At 40.2% G+C, this 21599-nt stretch overlaps 1 protein-coding gene across 1 annotated transcript in view; it reads left to right on the forward strand.

Moving 5' to 3' along the window:
- Positions 1-21599, forward strand: part of IL1RAPL1 (interleukin 1 receptor accessory protein like 1) — a 669427-nt gene that overhangs the window by 1276 nt on the left and 646552 nt on the right. The gene's annotated exons all lie outside the window — the stretch shown is intronic.

Below are 21599 nucleotides of genomic sequence, written 5' to 3' on the forward strand. Positions count from 1 at the left end.
ATGGATGGAAGAAGATATGCAGATCTGTCTGTAGGAAGATGGATGTATTTGTGCAAAGACGGTGATTATGTAACTTGATTACATCAGTGGCATCAGTCGCCGATAGTGGAATAACGTGCTCCTATAGCGTATCGATCACTTGGCTTAACTTTGTAGCGCTCCCGGCAGCGAGGGATGGAGACCTGGGCAGAGGAGGGGAGATCCGTGCTCACTCCTGACGAGGGGTTTGCCTCTCGCAGGCTGCCAGCATCAGCGTGCTGCTGGCGGAGTTTCCCCGGGACAGGAGTTCACCGAGGAGGAGGAGGAGGAGGAGGAGGAGGGGAGGCTGCCGAGGCGCAGCCACAGCCGGGGAGAGGCTCCGGGAGCCCCCGGGCTGCGCGATGGTCCCGCTGAGCTCCGTGCTCCTTCGCAAGGTCACGGCGCGACCTGGGAGCGGGGAGCATGGCAACAGCTGAGCGGAGGAGGAACAAAACCGAAATGAAAACGATCCTCCTCCTCCTCTGCCCTCGCCCCTCCTGCGGCGCTGACCCGTCCCGCCGGTGCGGCCGCTGAGACCTGCGCCGTGGCTCGGTGCGAGCAGCGCTGCCCGCAGCTTGGGCAGGGCGCTGCCACAGTGTGTTACAGTGCTGCGAGACTGACGTGAGAAAAAAGTATTGTCAGATACAACAGCTTCATACACCTGTTACGTTCACGGGAACCGAAAAGCTCCTTTAGCGCATTTCGAGCATCTTAGAAGTGAGTGGGTGAAGAGCAAAGGTGTAACAGGAGTCCCATTGGTTTAACTCAGACTCTTTTAGCAAATTGTCCTCAAAGACAGCAGTATCAGGATATGCCTTAATGCCCCTTTTAGAATCCTGAATCATTTTTCCTATCTGCTCAGGGGGAGGAGGGGGAAAAGCACTCCTTGAAGATAGATAAGCTCACAAAGGCTCTGCTGTGGGCCCATACCTCTCACACATGCATTTTCTGAAAAATGTAAGCCCGATGAAATCTTAACTCAGCTGAAATGAGTGATCTTATCGTCACTGACCTGTGTCCTTCCCCACTTCACTCTGAATTCATTCTAGCAAAATGTCACTAAAATACTTTTCAGTTAAGAAGAGGTGAGGGCAGAGTGGGTTTTATATCTCTTGATAAACATGATCTTCACATACCTACTAGATTTAATGCACTATCAAACTCACAGTAATTTTACCCTACAGCAGCTTGAAAAATCTTTTTTTTCCTGCTTCCCTGAAAACATCAGTATTTTAAAGTTGGCTCACCATTGGTTCATGACTATATTAATATTTCTGGAGGATAGGTCTGGGCAAGCACTAAAAAATCCCACTAATGCAGTTTAGAGTTTGACATTCATAGAGTATACTGAGTAAATTGGGAAAAAAAGGATGTGAAGTTAACTCTGTTTCCATCCTTCAGGGGTCAGAATAACACTATGGCAACTCCTATGCATTGCTACAGCTCTTATAATTTTCAGAAATGTCCATTGCATACTCTCTGCCACGCAGAATTACAGGCATGCTCTTTCCATTGATTCCTTACAGGACCCCCTGTGACACACAGGCTGCACACCTGAACCACCCAGCTTAGAGGAAAGCACAGTTGTCTCCAGGTGTTATAAAACTGGTGCTGTAGAGGAGTAGGCACTGGCAGTGTAGGAATGTATCACATGATACATGTAAAGTGGCATGCAGCATGCAAGGATTTGCAAATTCAGGACAATAGAGAATGATAAGCAACCAAGTTTTATTTATGGATTAATTTTATTGTTGTAGTTAGCAATGCCCACTTGGTAAAAATAGAGTTTAATAATTGGTTTCAGCTCCAATGCAATATCTCTTCAGTTTTCACCAAATGAAGCTTTTCAAGAGGAAACTTTCCTTGCTGAAGTAAAGCTGTAAATCACTCGGACAAATGAAGAGAAAATGTGAAGAGAAATATTTACATAAAACATTCCCAGGCTCCAAATCTTAGACCACTGAAAGCAGTGAGAGTTTGGCCACCCACTCCTCACTATTGCTGGAGAGCTGGTTTTTAAAGAAAACAGCAGTGCATGAAGAATAATCTCAGTGCCTTCCTCTGAAAGAGCTGGCTTCTCACTGTCATTGTCACAGAAAAGAGTAGATTTGTTTTAGTGCTGATAGGAAAATTTGAAACAGGGCTGATCTTAATGAAACTTTTTTACTATTTGGTGATATTCTTGTAATGTATTGAGAGTACTTTCTATGGCCATTATGTTGAACCCATGTATTAGGAAAAAAAAAAATTAAAAAAAAGGATAATCAACTGAGGTTTTCCTTCAGTGTATTTGCACTTGCAGAGAAGTGTTTGGATATACTTCTGTGTTTCATAACAGCTATGATATTTAGCAGCTGGGAATCTTTTTATTTTTATAGTTCACACTGCATGATAATATATGGCAATTGAAACATGAAGCTCTGATTAATATGATTAAAAACTAGCAACTTATCTAATGGTGCTGAAGTTGCAAAGTTTAATTATAGAAGCACCATTTGCACAGCTGTAGGTAAGGTTGTGTCAGAATTTCTATTATAAAGCTCTGTCCTGTTTCCATCCGTTGTGTCAGGAGTCCATGAAATAAGAATTCACAGTAGAGACCATAATGGCTGTTTTAGGTCACTGTCATGGCCTGTCAGGTCAGTAATCCATGTGTTTCTTTAAGTCTTTATATGAATGTCTACAGTAGCACCAAAGCAGCCATTATGCCCTATCAATTCAAGTATACACTTTTATTTTAAAAATTAATTAAATATGCATTAATGGACCACAGTTACTTAGTGACTCAGGAGGGGTCATTTAACATATCAATTTAACATATCATTTTTTGTCTAGTTTTCATGCTCCTAAAACAAAAACAGATGAAATGCAGCAATTAATGCTTTTTGTGGCAGCTTAAAATTAATTTGCATTTAGGTGAAAACTCTTTTGGGGGAGGTGGGGAGGAAGGAGAGAATAATGAAGATGAAAATTTGTGGGTTTTGAATGTTAGTATTCAAGTTTTGCATATTCCCCTGAGGTAGTCACATATGGAACTCCATCCTGCAGAGGAGGAAAATCCTGTGTCATTTATCAAAGCTCTGTAAGACCAGGGCAAGGAAATCAGGTAGTGCTGGTTCTCTGTTTTAACACTGAGTACTCTCTTTTTCTAGCTCTCACTGTACCTGTGGTACCTCCTAGGTCATTTCATGGTGTTACATAGCACACATATTTGTGCCTCAATAACTGGCTCTGAACAAACAAACCAAGGGTGTCAGTCAGTCCCACTGCTTTATGTGCTTTAAAGCTTCATGTTTATAGGAGCAGCACACAGACATAACCATAACCCTTAAATAGTTGTAGCATCAACTGCAGCATTTGCTCACAAAGATTTTTAAATTGGGAATGAAGTAGGAGAAAGGGAGAACATGAAAACATTTCGATTTTTGCCGATGCAGTAGATATTGTTTCCATTTTATTTTTTATTTCTGGGAATAATTTAGGAAATGCTCAGTGTAGCTTATGAAAAGAAATACAGAAACCTAATTCATGTGTTGAGAAGACCAATACCATCTATACAAATCTATACAATCTGCAGGCAGACAGGGAGTAGTGGTGTCAGAAAATTTTCTGTTCTCTGGTCCTTCACAGCTGTCCACAGTGAATAGAGCACTGTAAAAAAGGATGAAGATGGAGATTACAGAATGGATTAAAAAGTTTGTAAATGGACAGGCAATGCTGAAGTATCTTCTCTATCTTCTGAGATAGAATATATTTTTGTGTTCCTCTTGTCTGTTCTTTACTAGGGATACCCAGATGCTTAAAGTTGCTGCAGTTCTCAACTCCCACTTTTTTTTTTTTTTTGGAAGATACTTAAAAACTTCAGTGCAAGGGCCATCAACCTTTTGTTTTCATGCCTGTTTCTAGTCATGCAATAGGATAGTGATCTCTCAGTTGAGGTAACTTGAGGTCCTTCTCCATGAAATAATAAATTAATTTGTTCTCAGAAACATGAGAGAAAGAATGTTTTCTGTTAGGTGAAAAGACAAAGAAAAAGGCCAATAATTTTAGAAAAAACTGATAATTTGCAAAAATCAGACTTTGCTCTGACACAGTGCAAACCTTTGAATTTCCAACAAGGATCCCACAAAGCTCTTGCAAGACTAACACCTAGGCAGTACAATTGCTGTGTAAAGTCTCAATATCTCAGTTTCCCCTATTAAGTTCACTCAGTAATGTGTGCTTAGAGTGTCAGTAGCAATTTCTTCTCAATCCCAACCAAAAGTTCAGTCTGTTTCAGGGAAAATTAAGTTGTAGCAATGTGCATCCATTGTCATGTGCAGGGAAAGGCTTCTGCTGCTGGTTAGGAGTGAGCTTAACCAGCTCTGCCCTGTCTGAGTTCCCAGACCATTTGCCTCTGACTGGGAATTGCTGAGCCTGAATGGTTTCAGGGACCTGCACGTATATTTTTGCCTGCCTGCATCCATTTGACAGTGCACCTTTACTGGGTTTGGCTCTGAGCTCAGATCATATGCCTCAGGGATAATTCCTACACCAAGAAGATCTGTTGGTATGATGGAAACCTTGGGATAGAGCCACAATGTCTGCACAGGAATATGTTTGGCCAGGATGCTTTTGTGTGGCACTGATCCCTGGCAGCAGTTGTAGCCCTGTGTCTGTCAGGTTGCTGCTCAGTGTACAGAATTTCAGGATGGCAGCAGAGCACAGCTGTTACCATACAGCACCTTGACATTCTGCATCTTTGATTTTCTTTTAATGCTTTCTGTCTCTTTCCACATTAAAACTTTTTTTTCCTCCTCCACTCCCCAAAGTGTTTGTTTTATAGAATAACTGGAATTGCATGGCATTTCCTTTGCAATGCAAGTTGTGAATGTGATGGACATACATATGTTTGTGTACCTCTTTCAATAAGATCTGCATGTTCAGTCTACAAGGAGATTATTTTATTCAACATCTCTTACAGAACAGACAAGGCCTGTGGACTTTTTCCCTGACATTTCTTTGGGGGATCCCATAGCTGAAGGTGGTGTGCCTACAGCAATGTTAAATCAGGCTGGCTGATTGGCAGTGTCTCTCTGCACATACATACATATTTAGTTATCATAGAATCATAGAATATGCTGAGTGAAAGAGACCCATCAGGATCATTGAATCCAACTCCCCAAGAGTCACACCATGTGCCTGAGAACATTATCCAAACACTTTCTGGTCTCAGACAGGCTTGGTGCTGTGATCACTTCCCTGGGGAGCTGTTCCAGTGCCTGACCACCCTCTGGGTGGAGAACATGTTCCTGATATCCAACCTAAACCTCCCTGGACACAACTTTAGGCCATTTTCTTGAGCCCTGTCACTGGTTTTGAGAGTGAAGAGATCCTTATTGTTACCTCCACCTCTCCTCATGGGGAAGCTGTGACTGCAGTGAGGTCTCTCCTCAGTCTCCTCCTGGGTGAACAGACCAGGTGACCTCAGCCCCTCCTCTTAAGGTTTCCCCTCCAGACCCTTGACCATCCTCACAGCCCTACTGTGGATGCTCTCTAATAGTGTAACTTTCAGGGATCATTTCTGTAGCTGGTCCCTAGAGGAGAATTATGTACATGCACAGATATAGGTACATATGTATATGCCTGTGCATAGATATGCCTTTACCTGTGCCCTTACTCATATAGCCAAAGGAAGACTGAGAGCAAGCCAGAAAGAGGAAATTCTCTTAGTATTTCTTATGCAAAATAGAGAGAAACAATAATCATTCAAACAAACCATGAGACAGTAGCTCTTTTTTAGGGTTGATTTAGTATTTATTTTTAAACGATCTGTAAATGCATCATATTTAAACACAACTCAACTGTGTTTTGGAATGTCAAAGTTAAAGCATACTTTGAAAGGACTGTCAAAGGGCTATATATTATCAAATGTCATTTTAGAAATCTATGTGGTAAAACTTTGGAAGATACAATCTGAATGTTTCCTGTATATCTCTCTTAACAGAACAAGATATTATCAAAAATCTTGCCCATTGTTGTGAAAAAGCTCAATCAGGGTATTTTCTCAGTTCACAGTAGAAGAAAGTTTTATATTTATTATAAAAGAAATATAAAACTTTGTGTAGTATTTTTTGTATAACACTTCAAAACACTTCACTCTCATGCTCAGTATGAATAATCCATCTGCCATTGGTAACTTCTTCTCCAGAAACCTATTAAGCAAGAAGAAAAGACCAGAGAACAACAGCCAAAAAAAAAAAAAAAAAAAAAGTCTTCAGTCTTCCATATGAAAAGATTTCCATGTCAAGAAAGAGGTGAAGGTTTTGTTTCATTTAGAAAAAGGAAGATATGATATGGTGATCAGGTGATGCTGAACATGCTGCTATGGAAGAACAGGAGTGTTGAAGGATATGGAAAGAAACTTTGGCTTATATATTGTTTTCCTGATGATCAGTACAATTTAATTGGGGAAAATGTAAAATGAATAAAGGAAAGCACTATTTGAACAGTTCATTCAAATCCTTTGTCTCTTATGAACAAGGATACAGTGAAGAGAAAGCTGTAGTAGAATAGAATGGCTTGGAAAAACCAAAGTTTTGAAATGTTGCATTGTAATAGATACTTGGGTAAGAGGATTATCAGGCTGGGTAACAGGTAGTTAGAAGTCTCTCACCTTGTGTACCCCAGTTGTGGTGTAATCAGTGGATGTATGTGTCTGATTTCTGAAGTGTTGAAGGATGCTTCTCCCACAGGATTTGTTACTGGCTTCCCTTGGAGTTCTGTCTGACTAGATGGACTGTGTGCTCTTGAGACTGTAGCTCTTCACTCTGTTCATTTTACAAACCCAGCAATTGTAGTACTGCTTAATAAAGATGTTATTAATGTTGACTGAACAGCTGACTAATTCTGCTGTTTAACTCTTCATTACTGAAGTCCTGGTCCAAAACACAGTGATGGAAATGGAACGAGGCCTACTTCACTCTGTAGGGATTGGAGCATTCTCCAGCTTTATCACCTAATTTCCTAATTTTTGTTATTTTCTGTGAAAAAAACCCCTCATGCTGCTTATGTTTAATAGGATAACATTGATTAGAAAAAGAAAATCTTGTAAACTTTAACAGAATCCAATAAAGCTTACTATGTTATTGACAGTATAAACAGTCTTATTAATTTCCATCATTAAGGGATATGCAACCCCCATATTTTGTTCATTTATGGAAAGGAATGTCTAGTTTCTTAAAAGGCTGTTATACCATCCTTGGTCTCTGGTACTTTCAGTTGCTGTGATGAAAAACTCAGAAAAATCTTTAAAATCAATCATTAAAAATATATGTAATGTTAGGGTACATCCTGAGCTAGTTCTTTCTAAAAAACTGTCAGGTTAATCAAAATACAGATAGGTTTCAGTCTTTAGTTCATTTAACTTATCTCCCTTCATATTGTTTCTTCAGTACTTTATAAGTGTAACAATGTATAATACATGTATTATAAATATTAATGTATATTCTGTCAAAAGACAGTCACATGGCTCAGTGGACAGATACTCTACTTATGGCTGTTCACTTACAAGGGACCTTCCTTAATTACTGATTTTTCTTGATTTTTGCCCATTTGTAGTATCACTTAATGCCTAAGACTTCCATATTAGCTAATGCAGTGTATGTTTTATATTTCTTTGGTGTCTGAAATCAGGCCTTTTCACTAGTTCCAAATATTGCTTCTCTGTAAAACTTTGCTAAATTTGTCCATACTTCAATTTCTTGTCTCTAAACACTGAAAGAGATAAACACATTCTGCCTTCTTGTATTTTTAAGTGTTTCATCTATTTATAATATAAGCTGTTTGCTTAATATTTCTCTTATTAACTAGGAAGTAGGGTTAGAAAAAAGTTAATGTCAATTTTTCTTCCTAGCTCAGTGGAAATTAAATTTTTGCCTGCCCTTGGAAATCATAGAAAGTATTTCCATTCTTCCAGCCTCCAGAAAAGAAGTAATTTCCATGTTGGTTGGAGGGTGGATTTTTAAATATTTTTTATTTATTTAGCACTTAGATTTTGGGAAGATTGAATCAAAAGGTGCCATTTTAGTAATAAAATTTTAATGAAAACATTTTCTGCTCAGTAGAAAATTAATCAAGGAAGATATTTTCAGAGTACTTAATGCAAGTTCTTAGCAGAACAGGACTCTCAGCTAAGGTCTTTAGATGCTAAATAATACAAATATGAAAATAGTGTTGTGAGTCATACACTGGGGGTGGCTGGGTCAGCTGCCTGTTTCCTAAATACTAATCAGTCTTTTTAATTTGAGATTGCTTCACTATTCATCTTCTCATCTTTCCCTGTTGCCTGAATTAATTATATATAAAATATGGATGGTCACGAATCAAAGGTAGCTTGTGATTTTCCTTTCTGCCAGGGTTCAGGTGTAACCCACCTGGTTAACAGAACAAAAATGTTAATAGTGATGGGGCTTTCTGGTTTTGATGCTGAACTTTGACTCTGTGTTTGCTCTTACTCACCAAGTCTTAGTGCAGTGCCCGGGGTGCTGTGGGAAAGGCTGCTGGGGGACTCAGTGTGAAGTGAGTTAGGTTTGGGAATGTGCAGATCCCAGCAGGAGGCTCTGTGCTGTCCTGCAGTGGTTCGGCCATCACCTGCTCCTGCCCTCAGCAGCATTCCCAGAGGGAAGGCCGGGGCAGGGCAGCTCCTGTCCCTCTGGAGGCAGTCCCAGAGGTGAGGGGGTCTCAGGTTTCGCACATGGGAGCTCTGCTGTTTCTTTCAGGCCTTGTTGCTGGCCGTGCTCAGCGCCGTCCTTCGCGCTGGCTCCAGCTCTGGAGCGCGGTGACCCTGGCGTTCCCCCTGGCAGGAATGCCCAGCCGTGCCCCCTGTGCCTGGACACTTGTGCTTTCCATGGCTTTGCTCAGTAGAAGACATTTTGTCTGAAGATACCCGTGTTCGCTGATTTGGAGTAATATTAAGTGAAGCAAGGGTAAAACCGATTTCACACAGAATCTCCTGTCAGAGCTCTGTTTCCTCAAGAATAATGTTAGAGTAACTCCAGTGGAGCTGCTTCATTCGGCTTGCCAGATTGAGTCCAATGTGAACCTTCGACATAGATGTTATTGCATTAATTTTAATGAATAAAGATCACAGACTTATTTAATTAACACAGCAAAAACCATTGTCAGCAAGCAAAGAAGTTATATTGCACAGCCACTCTAATGAAATCACAAGAGTAGACTTTATGGCTATGAGAATATAATTTTCCTGTTTAAAACCTTTGATGTTTCTTTAAATATATAAAAACACAGGAAATGTGTAAATAAGACTTGCTGGCCATCTCAAATGCCTCGTATTAAAATTAATCTTTTACCTTTAATTTGTGTTCATTTTGTTGGGTTTCAGTCAATACTGATGTATATATACAAGCATATATATAAATATAAGTAGAGGTATGCATGTATATAGATAACTTCAGTTATGAAATCATAGGTGTTAATATTGAAAACACAATCATTATGTCAATTTTCATAGGTTATTTTTACCATGATTTTAATCATTTTATTTGCATGGTTAAGGGCTCTTTTCCCACTAATGTTTTACTTTTCTTGTGCTTTTCTGCTTGGTCCAACTAGACAGAAAATGCTCTTTTAGTTTCTTCTTAGATAATTCAAGAGAACTGTATTGGAGGTCTGCCTACTCCACCAAGACCCACTGCACAGTCTCACCTGCACATCTGGTTTAGACCTACACGTGTTTTTCCATCCAAGCTCCCTCATGCATTGCCACAGGAGCTGGTTCAAAGTTTCTGGAAGCCAAGGAGTCAAGGAGCCACCAGTCACTTGACTGGCAGTATCTTGTTATGGGCAAACAGGCTACTGTCTCTGTGCTAGTCCTGAATTCCTAACTGAGAGGGAGTCTGTGTTTTGTGATAGGGAAGCTCTGGGCAATACATCTCAGAGTCTGGCAGAGCTGCTTGCTGTGTAGATGGTTTAGGTTGCTGTTGGAGTCAAGACGTTCACATAGACTTTGGTGTGCTTAATCCCACACTGATACTGAGCATGAAAACCAATGCTTGAAAGCAATATATATATATATATATATATATATATATATAAATAATATATAAACCAGACTCTGGTTTATCTAATAATGAAACCTGAATGCAGGAATGCAAATGTGTAATGTAGCCCAAAGTGTATCAGGCTGTATCAGTGCCACCTGAAATATGTAAATAAGCGAATTTATTGCTTATTTGGCAGGGACTGTAGTTTTACAGTCCTCCCTTTTATTGTTATTGTTATTGACCTCTCAGAATGCTCTCAAATAAGCTTTCAACCTCATGCTTTGTTTTGATGAATGAGGATGACTGAGTTTTCAACTAGAGACAGTTTACTATAGAATTATCTTGTATTTTTTTCTACCAAGATTGGCACAATATTCTTAGCTTAAGAAGAAAGTTTTTTTTTTAATTTATTCTTTTACTGGAAATTTATACTATAAAGGTTATTGCAGGATAGAGGAAAAATACAGTAAAAATATAATAGAATAAGATTGTGTTCATATAATAGCAATTTCTTGCACCTATAAACTTTATGTTTTGGTTTGAGGATTATCTATTAAGCCTCTAATTAAAAAGAAAAAAAAACCAACCCACACAACTTCCCCCCAGAGAAAAGGGAAAGGGCACACCGGAAAGAAAAATAAATTTTTGTAATTAAATTTAGATACCCATTTATTTAAGTCCATGACTTGTTTTATAGTACAAATTGTCTTTCTGCTTATCTTAGGGGCAGACAGACCCTCTTATTATTTAAAGCTTATTTGTAAAATAGCCTCACTATGCAGGGGCACAATTTTTGCTCATTCCTTATCAAAGAATAAAATTATACAAAATATACTGTCAAGCAACACTCACTTTCTTTTAGATGATCAGAAATAAAGCAGAGAACCATCACTGATCTCAGTATCAAGATAGTATATGCTTCTAGGGATTCCTATAAAATTTAGTTTATGGAACTCAAAAGTTTTATAACAGAGTTATGAGAGTTCTATATATGCAATAACGGATTCTAGCAGGAGGTCATGTTTTGTTGTTGTCAGGAATTCTAGCTCTCTTTTTCTGTTACATGGTGTTTGTGGTGCATAGCTTTCATGGTGAATACATGCATGAAACAGGAACTAATTTATCAATTCCCATAAGCAAATGGCTCTACACACCGTTTTTTTTAGTGAAAAATAAGTTTTGTTTGAGAACAAGGATATAAAGAAGAAAATATCCTTAAGTGGTCCTGCATTTTATGTGCTGTGATACACAAATAAAGCCATGAGTTACCTTCAGCAATGTGGAATTTATTTCTCTCTATCAGATGAGACGTTCTAGCTGTCACCAGTCTCTGACAGTGACTGTGACACCCTGCTGCACACAATGCTTGCATTAGACAAAAATTCTCTGTTTATGTAGCACGTTGTTCCTGAGATTTCATACCACAGGTGAACAATTAGCTGCATACCTGCCAGTTAGGAGAACTGAGCTCTGCAATTAGATTGTGTGACAGGCTTTGATGACATTCTGGAGGCAGACTGTGAGCTGGCAGTGCCTGGCTGGCAGCGTGCCGGGTGCCCCAGTGGGTGGGCACAGGCTGTGCAGGCAGTGCACCAGGAAAGTGCTTGGAAAGCCACAGGGAGGGTCAGCAGAGCTCTGCCTTCCCATCCTGTGCAGCCCTTTTGTTACCACGTCCTGTGCAGCAGCTGACAGCATGGGGAAGGCTGCTTCTAAGATAGATATTAAAGAAAAGCTATGAATAGTGAAGATACAGAGAAATCCTTGGTGTTGGTCAGTGGCCTCTGGCATGACTTTGGTTTGATCACATCTTTTCTGTCACATACACCATCCCTAAGGGGAAATTCCTGCCTCCTTGGCCAATGTCACCTGCCTTGGTGACATCAGCTCCCGAGTGAAGGAGAGCTTGGCAGGGAAGCTGTCCCCCCACCACTGCACTCTGTGGCCAGCTGGCCAGGTGGCAAGGAGAGGGACCAGCTAGTGCTGGTTTGGCTGCAGTACAATTAATTTTCTCCAGATGGTGGAGAGCAGTTCCTAGTTCCTGATGGTTCCATACCTTCTCAAACAGGTTGCCTGGGACCACAGTATTTGGCTTTGGCTTCCTTCTCAGCCACCTGTGGTGGACTCCTAGTCTTAGTTATTACTATTACAGTTGGTTTTTAAATGAGGTATATGGGGTTTATATTTAGTTTTGTTTGTGTGAAGTAGAACCTCCTCTGCACTGTAGTTTTTTCAGACACAAAACTGGTAGATGTTGTGTGTCCTAGGCTACAGGCAGGGATAAGTTTAGGGGTGGGATGATATCAGAGGACTGTTCAATACAGACCCAACCAAGGCTGCCACCCTGGTGTTAGAGGCAATCTACCAGTGCACTGCCTTCCCTCACCTGTTGCCTGCAGACACAGTGAGCCCACACTGTGCAGTGCAGATGATCCCTGTGAGGGAGTTTGCTCAGGCTGTGCTGCTTGGCAGTGCAGACGTGTTGCCTGCCTTGGATTCCCAGGAGCAGAATGGGGTGATAGCATTTCTCACCTCCCTGGCACACTAAGGAAACAGACACATTAGAGACTGTGAGATGTGAAGATATGGTAAGATGTGGTGTTTTGTGCTGTGAGGAGAGTGCAAAAGACAGACTCCTGTCTGAGAAGACGGATGAGTTCCCTTCAGTAAAGCTTTCATACATGCTGTATCCTGCCTCTGAAATGTGAGCTGGTTGTCACAGGCTCTGCAGTTGTTTCTGGGGATTTTGTTATGCAGATGGTACTTTCTGATTATCACATTTTAAGACTCACGCACACATGAAAGGGAATAGTGAAATGAAGAGAGGTAATCTAAGTGAATAAGAAAAGCATATTTGTAAACAGATTTTTTTTTCCCCTTGAGATAAATTATCTCACTCTGAGCCTTGCATATTGAGAGTCAGTCTGGCTCTATCTGAGTTTATGCATCTTTTCTTTTTTATTGCCCTTTGAAAAGCCCCAGAAACATGACTGTCACACTGACAGGTCCATGTAGAGCTGAGTACCATTCCCCCTGCCCCTGTTTCCATTCCCTGAGTATCATTCCCCCTGTTTCTCTCCATCAGGCTGGTCAGGTGTGTGCCTGCTGCTCTCTGAGTCAGGACTGGGAAGGCAAATGATCTCCAATGCAGGTCCCATTTGGGGCATCACTCTGTAACACAGATACTTTTCCTAAATAAACTACAAAGCTTCCTCATCTTGTCCACTCCTTTCCACAATTTGCCCTGCCAAAAAAGGGCTGGTGAAACAAAGGTTTGGTGAAACAATTCCATTTGACACAGCCATACTTTCCATTTGTAGGAGAACTGCACTGCATTCAGCACTCTAGCAGATCATGTTTGTTCAGCAGATTTCAATTAAAGGTGTTAGTGCTTTTAGAGGCCAAGCTGGGCTTCTTCCAGAGCATACTTTTTATTTTCCACTCCATACATAGCTCCATAAAATGTCTTTGTACAGACAAAATGTGCATCTGCCTATACCCTTAGAAAGCTTTTGTGATTAAATTGTGGAAGAAATTCTTTTCCCTTGCCCTGTCTGAATTGGAATAGTGTCTGCTTGTGGGACGAAGCAGACATTGAGGTTTGGGTTTGGATGGGAATAGGGATTTTAATGTTGGTGGAGGAATTACTAAGATTTCTTTCTATTGAAAGATTGCCCATAATCACCCAGTTTCCATTTCTCTCTGTGTTGTGCATGCTCAGAACCCATGCCATAGAGCTTACAAGAGAGAGAAATTGGATTGGGGCAGCTGGGGAGCAGGAGGTAATAACAAAACCATATTGGCAATGCTCTTGACAGTATCCATCAGCTACTGCTTCCTTCTCAGTTTTTTTAGGCATCACAGTGGAGAAGAGATTTGAAGGAACAGAGAATGGAGTTCATTGTCTTTTTAGTCTGCACAAATGATTGAGGAAGGCTATAAAAAGCCACCTCAGGCTTAATTTCTTAGTAGCCAATTCTCACAAATTGTCTGTCTGCAGGAAGAGCACAAAGCTTCAGCAATGCCAGGCCACCTGCAGATGTCACTTAAAGAGAATACAGCCCAGTTTGCATTGGACTATCAAAGCAATTAACTTGCTCAAAATCACAGTGTTTCTGTAAATTGATTTTAGCTACAGAAGAATAAATTTCTGCAAAAAATTCTATGAGTCTTAATGCACCATAAATCACACCCCCATCGGTGAAATCTCAGTTTAGAAAACAGAAAACTAAACTATCACTATCCGTGAAGAGTTAAACATAATTTTATACCACACAGTATTCAGTGTATTTAAAATATTTGGGCTCTTAATTTGATTTTTGACATGTGACCTCATATTAATAAGCAAGTTTTAATTTGAAGGGTTTTTCGATTTTTAATGTAGTTTGTGTCATTTTACCTCGTTAATAATCAGAAGGTCACATGGTACCAAATGAAACACCTTATGACAATCTAAATTGAGTATATCATCATTGTTACCTTTATCAGTCAGAAATAACTAATTGATTTGTGAATATTGCTCATAGATCACGATGTCTGCTTCTGAAAAATGCATTGACCTATAAATTGTCCTCCAGTAGCCATCCCCAGACTAGACAGGAGTTGCCAGAAGAAATTTGTAGAAAGATGTCTTCTGAATGATGTGTATTTGCACAGTAAAGCTGAGTAAGAAGGCAGCTATTCAAAGCCTCTTTTTAAAGGTTTCCTGTTAGATCCATTTTTAAAAAGTACAGTTTTCTATTTCTAGCATTAATTAACATAAATCACATATGAGATATGTTTCTTTATTTCTGTCTTGTTATTTCCATGTAAGACAGAACACTGTTGGAACATAATACTAACCACCACATGAATTTATAGTTACATTTTCTTGGTGCCACATTAAGTTTTACCCAAATACAGTAAAATTGTTCAGCAGATGATTCCTGAAACAAGTATTTATTTTAAAAGGTTTATTTTACAACAATTCATAAACTTTAATTTTCAACTGTTTATCATTTGTTTCTCAGGATATACTCCAGTTTTTAATGTATGCACCCATTCTTAGGAATAGAGGACAAGGTCTTATTGTTATTCAGTCCCTACTCTCTCTTAAAACAGTTTTCTTTTAGGCTTGTCCTTCTAATCTGGTATTTGCCAAAATAGTTGCTGGACAGCTCAGATTCAGTGCCCTTTAATTGACATGACTTTTCCTCTGACTCATGTCTGTTTCCTGATGGTATACAGAAAGAAATCATAACTTCTCTGATATTTATCTCAATAAGCAAGCTAAAATATTCTACTCCAATTAGACTTCTGCTCCCCTTATGTGCTTTAACAGCTGCCTTTGCACTTGTGCTCTGGGGTCTTTTGGAGAATCCAGAAACCTCTCCATGGTGCTAGAGGAGGTCTTGCTGGTGCCGTTTGCAGGAGCTCTCCCACACACCTGCCTTCACATGCAGATGCTAAATTTGCAGCTTTTCAGTAGTATGTCATTCTGATTGTCACTTAAGACATTGTACTTATTCATGCAGGTTTTCTGACAGCTGTGCTTTGCTGTCAGACTGTGGCTGCCCCAACTTGTGATGCTTTACCACTCTAACTTAAATGTGTATTTAGTGCTGACAATCTACCTAGAATCTGAACAGTAGCAAAAAGTACTGCCCTCTGCTCTTGTAAGTGTCTTTAACAGTGGTTTTTCTTCTGGCAATGTGAGGAATGGAATTAACTGCTCATAAGCTGGCTTAAAAACTCATCCTGGTACCAGAAGGATAGAGTATTTCAGTGCTATTTCATAGCATATATTATGCAGGATGTCATGGTAGCTACTATCATATAGGTATGCAAGATTGAACAGGTCATTCCTGCTCGTGGGATCTGAGTACACTCACTGGATCACCAGACATAGTGGTGTGTGTGAAGCTCAGACCTCATCAAATACATCTTATCTTCCCATAACAGGATGCTGTATTTCTCATTGGTTCCTATAGTTATCAGATACTATTTAAAAATCCCCTCCTCTCAGCTCTAAAACCATGCCAGAAAATCTGGCATTTTAATGCAAGTCACAAATGCAGCTAAGAAAAAAAAAATTTAATTTCAGACCTACATAAACTTCACATGGCATATGTTTAGAGATGCAATACTCAGATATTTCATTATTAAAAAGTCAAGAACAGGAAGAGCAATCCACTTGGCATAGGAGGAGTACTAGCCTCCAAAAAAAGGGGATTCTAGGAAAGTCAAGTGATGGTAAAGTGTGATATCAGCATAATTTTAAGCAATAAACCCCCAGGATTTGTCTAGGTTTAGCTGGGAGTTATGTAAATGAGCCTTTGTAGAGCAATTGTGTGTTTAGAGCAATTGTGTGTTTAGAGCAACTATAGAGCAAACCCTGTGTTTAATATCCTAAATACTTTGTTTGTGGTTCCTCAGCCTTATGGCCTCATCATATACCAAATTTTTGTGAAAAAACCACTTCAACTTACATGCAATTAAGCTTTACTGAGGACGTAAAATTACAGTATAGCCAGTGTGAAATAGGATCATCAATGATGGTGACATCTGTCAGACACAAGAATAAAACTACATTATGAACCCCCAGCCCTGATTGTATAGTCTCATTTGCATAACCAGTGTTAAAAAATCCAGTTATGTTAGGCACTTAGCATTTCAGAATGGCCTTAAAGCACAGGAATGAGGCTAGGAGGGGGCACCAGATAACTTTAAATTGTAGGATTAGGATGCTAGAAACCATCTGGATGTGCAGCCTTGCCTGCAGTGGTGAGCACAGCAGATCCATGGACCACTTCAGTGCCCCCAAACCACAGCTGTGCCAGGGAGAGAGCCAGCAGGGCAGCACTGGGGATGGCTGCAGATCCAGCCTTTGAGCTTTCTTCCTGGCTTTACTTCCCTTTGTACTGGTGCAGCCAGGGAGTCTAGCTGACTGCAAAAATGCAATATACAGTTAGTTTAAATAGGACTTCAGAACTCCAACCCCACACCACTTGCACATCAGAAGTTCCAAGCTAATAACTCCCAACATCCTATAATTAATTAGAACAAGAAAAGACCTAGTAATTTATGATGTGCCACAGAAAGAGCCGGAGAAATCAAGGGCATTTAGGGTGTCCTAGTATATATATGGTGCAGTGATGAGAGTACAGACATAAAATTCTTTATTAAAGTAAATTAAGAAGTTTAAAAGAAGAGATTACTATAGCTATAATATAGGAACAAGTCCCATGTTGCATAAAAATAGTATAATTTTTCTTCATTAATGTGTAAGATGGGAGAGGACAGATAGGAAAAACCAGTCCAGAAACAATATGTTATTAGCTGCATCAGACAAAGGAGAGCCAAATGAGACACATCTAGGTGGGAGCACCCTCACAGGCCCTTCTGTCTCACCTCTGGGCATGTAGTGAAAATTGCTTTTCTTACTAATCTCAGGTATATTTAATCAGCCAGGCAAAGGTGTATTCATCCTGGCACAAGATGTAATAATTGCCCAAGGAAGCAGCAGGAGGTGGAAGGATTGCTTTAAGGCAGTTGCAGAAGTCTGGAGGAGCTAGCCAGGGGTGAGACAGTATTTCCAGAAGAGCAAGGCTGCTGATTTTTCAGCCTTATGTCTTCTTCCCATCACCTTAGGTAAAACTGTTTGGCATTTGCCAGTAGTAATACACCCAAGTCAAATGAGTCTCCTCAGGCACCCCCTGAAGAAAAATGACGGGAAAGAAATAGAAGCTTGTTAAATTTTATTTTGCTTGAGTTTACTTTGCACTGTAGAAATTAGTATTGTGCATTTAGTGACGTTAATAAATGTGAGGTTAATGTATTCACAACATTTACACATCGTTTTGAATATTTTCAAGGTAAACAGAATACACATTTCTGTATCACTAGAGGAAACAAACTAGATGTAGAATCCAGGAAATTAGTATGTTTCCCCAAGCAGTAATTTTACAATATTTCTTTTCCAGTTTCTAAAAAAGAAAGGATTCATATTGCTCCATGAAGTAAAGTTTAAACCACCCCTGTATACAAAAAAAAAAAGTGAAATGGTGTATTTTTTATGATGTTCTTTGTCCATGAGATTCCAAAGAGAATTCATACACTTTTCTCTCAAATAATTTCTCCAAAATTAATAAAAACAAAGAACAGAGCACTCTGAAGAACAACTAAAAAAAAAAAAAAAAAAAAACCCATAAAATTTAAGAAAATAACCAGACCAAAACCAAACCAACAACAAAAATCCCCAAACCATCTGGTTTGTGCTGGGTTGGCCCTGGCTTGATGCCAAAGCTGTTCTGTGACTCCCCTCCTGAGCTGGACAGGGAAGAGAAAATAAAACGAAAGGCACATGGCTTGAGAGATAAGGGCAGGGAGAGATCAGTCACCAGTTACTGTCATGGGCAAAACAGACTCAACTTGTGGAAATCAATTGAATTTATTGCCAGGTAAATCAGAGTGGGATGTTGAGGAATAAAACCAAATCTCAGAAAACACCTTCCCCCCACCCCTCTCTTCTTCATTCCTGATTTCTCTGCCTCCTTCCCTCCAGCGGCACAAGGGGACACAGAATGGGAGCTGCAGTCTCTGTTGCTCCTTCCTCCTCAAACTCTTACCCTGTTCCAGTGTGGGGTCCCTCCCACAAGTGGCAGTCCTGGAAAAGCTTCTCCATTGTGAGTCCTGCCCAAGGCTGCAGTTCTTCCCAAACTGCTCCACTGTTGGTCTGTTCCAAGGGGTGCATTCCTTCAGGAACAGACTGCTCTGATGTGGGATTTTCCCTCTGGGTGCCAGGAGCTGCTCCAGCATGGGCTTCCCCAGGGCCACAGTCTCCCTGGGGCATCCACCTGCCCCAGCTGGGTCCCTCTGTGGGCTGCAGGATGTCTGCTCCATCATGGGCTCCATGGGCTGCAGGGGCAGGGCTGCCTCACCGTGTTCTTCCTCAGGCTGCAGGGAAATCACTGCTCCAGCACCTGCAGCACCTCCTCCTCCTCCTCCTTCTTCAGTGACCTTGGTGCCTGCAGGGATGTTACTCTCACATATTCTCATTCCTCTCTTTGGCTGTTGCTGCACAGCATATTTTTTATTTCTTAAATATATTATCCCAGAAATGCTGCTGCTGCTATCATTGATTGGCTTGGCTTGGCCAGCAGTGGGTCTGTCTTGTAGCCAGCTGGCTTTGGCTCCATCAGACAAGGGGGAAGCTTCTGGCAGCTCCTGTATCCCCCCCATGACCAAAACTATGCCACTTAAACCCAGTACATCTGGGTCAGAGTGAAGGTTGCTCTGGGCTGAATGGTGACTGAGCTGAATGTCAGAGAATGTTCTCAATTACATGGGTTGCAGTGCTGCCTTAGCACTTTGGTTTGAAGCAGTAGCACAATCTTGAAGGAAATCCCTTGGTTGTTCCCACTTCCCACATGTCAGTTCAGTTTCCAGGGCAGCTTTTGTGTGATGAGAGGCAGGTGTCCCTGTAGAGCAGAGTGCTGCTGGCACTCCCTTCCCTTTGGATCCCCATCAGCATGTGTGGGTCAGAGCCTGAACTTCCAGCCAGCCTGGAGCTGCTTCCAAGGACAAGATAAAACCTGTTCTGAAGTGCAGTCTACCACAGAGTGCAGAAATCAGGGCTTACATGCCACATGATTTGGTACAATTATTGTTTAAATCTCTTCGCCCAGAATTAGCTGATAGTATGGAAAAGGTTTGGTTTGTTTTTTGGTTTTTGGGTTATTTTTAGTTTTTGCTGTTAAAAAAGGGGGGAAAAAACAATGACATGAAACCAGAATAAGTGAAGAGAAGGTAATTTATGTGAATACTGGTAAATGCATGAAGGATATCATATGTGGATCAGTAAAATAAAGTGAATTGAGTTGAATGAAGCACCTTTACCTTTATGGAAGAAGTTAGGTTCCTAGTAAAACATAAAAATGAGTCAATAAGTAAATTTCAACAAGGTACTGCCACGTGACCTAATGTTTTTTAAGTGCTCAGCCCGAATTTTTTTTCTAGAGCTGCCATTGCTCCTGTTAAAACAGGAACATCAGCTGTGGGCATGCACGTTCCAGCCTCCCCATCCAGCCCTGCTAGGTTAAAGGAGGTTTCTACTTCTTCAGATGGTTTGTAAATCTGACAACTACATTTTCTTAAGCAGAATTTGGTTTAGGAATTTGACCCAGTTTTGAAAATAGTTTAAAAAGAGCTGAAATGACACTTTGGCTCAAGAAGAAAAGAAAGGAAAAAAAAACCCGAAAAATAGGAAGAGGAGATTTACACATTTCATAGCACTATTTAGTCAGATTTTGTAAGAAATGCATTATATAATACAGCCCTTTAATCCATAACAAGATTAAAAGTAATTGTTTTCCCATGTTCTGCTTTCCTCTGAGGCTGGTTCAGTACACATCCCATTGTTTGTGTAGTATTGCATTATTTAGTAAAATCCTCAGATATTGAACATCTGTTTGTTGAATTTGACCTGCAACATTGGAGTAATGGCACTACAAAGACAACAGATTTTGGCAGCTGTAATTTCTGTACAGCTGAACTATGATATTTGCAATAATATGTTGCTTGCAAAATTGCATCTGCTTGTTTTTGTTTCTGACTGTTTTTAAAGTAGCACCATTTATTAGACATAAGAAATTTTGAAGATGTGTACACCATTATTATAATGAGTTTGCATTTATTGCACTATACATTTCATATCCAAATCTAAATTTGGACTTCTAAATTGGTCCATAGAATTTAAGAACTAGTTGATAGTCAATGCTGTCTTAATACCAAATGGTGTCTTAATAATAAATATACAATGCAGCTGCTAAATTTTGCTTTTTCTTCTGTAAACATATATTACCTCTCTTTTTCAAATGGCACTTGTCCCTGTTATTTTAATTGCAGTTATTGCAAAGTAGAGTCCAGAAGCAGTTATTGTAATTTAATGCTTTATTTATTGACATAAATTCTGTTTAACTCTCAAATAACTCTAAACTGTTATTTGTCTTAATATTATTTAGCTGATGGTCATTCCTTTACTGAAGGGAAGAGTGTTAGAGTAGGAGCTGGAAGATGGTGACTTGAGGAGACTTCAGCAGCTGCATAGACAAACAAGGCTTACTTTATGACTGCCTTAATAACAGCTATTGAGCCCTGAGCACAGAGCAGCTCCTTGGCACCTCGCTCCCAGTGGGCAGGGAGCATCCAAGTGGTCTGCTCTGTTCCTCTTCATTCCTCCTCTTTGGCATTGCTTTCCAGCCATCCTCTAGTCTAAACAAGTTCCTAAGCAGCTACTGTAGAACTCTTCCAAATTCTAAAAAACACCCAGGAGGTGGATGCTGCTCCTGCCTGCTGCTGAGCAGCCTGGATTCCCAAGCAGTGCAGCAGGAAAGGGATGTGCCCAGCCTGGAGAGGGAGCTGGCAGCAGCTTGTGTGAGTAGACTGGGATTAACACTCACGGCCTCTTGCTGGAAATGAAATTTGCACCCCCATGGAATTGCTTCATGAGCAAAAAAATCTGCAAAGTTTATTCTCTGTGTATTTGTTTTTGTTTAGTTTCTA

Source organism: Oenanthe melanoleuca, chromosome 1, assembly GCF_029582105.1.
Source record: "Oenanthe melanoleuca isolate GR-GAL-2019-014 chromosome 1, OMel1.0, whole genome shotgun sequence".
Classification (NCBI taxonomy): domain Eukaryota; kingdom Metazoa; phylum Chordata; class Aves; order Passeriformes; family Muscicapidae; genus Oenanthe; species Oenanthe melanoleuca.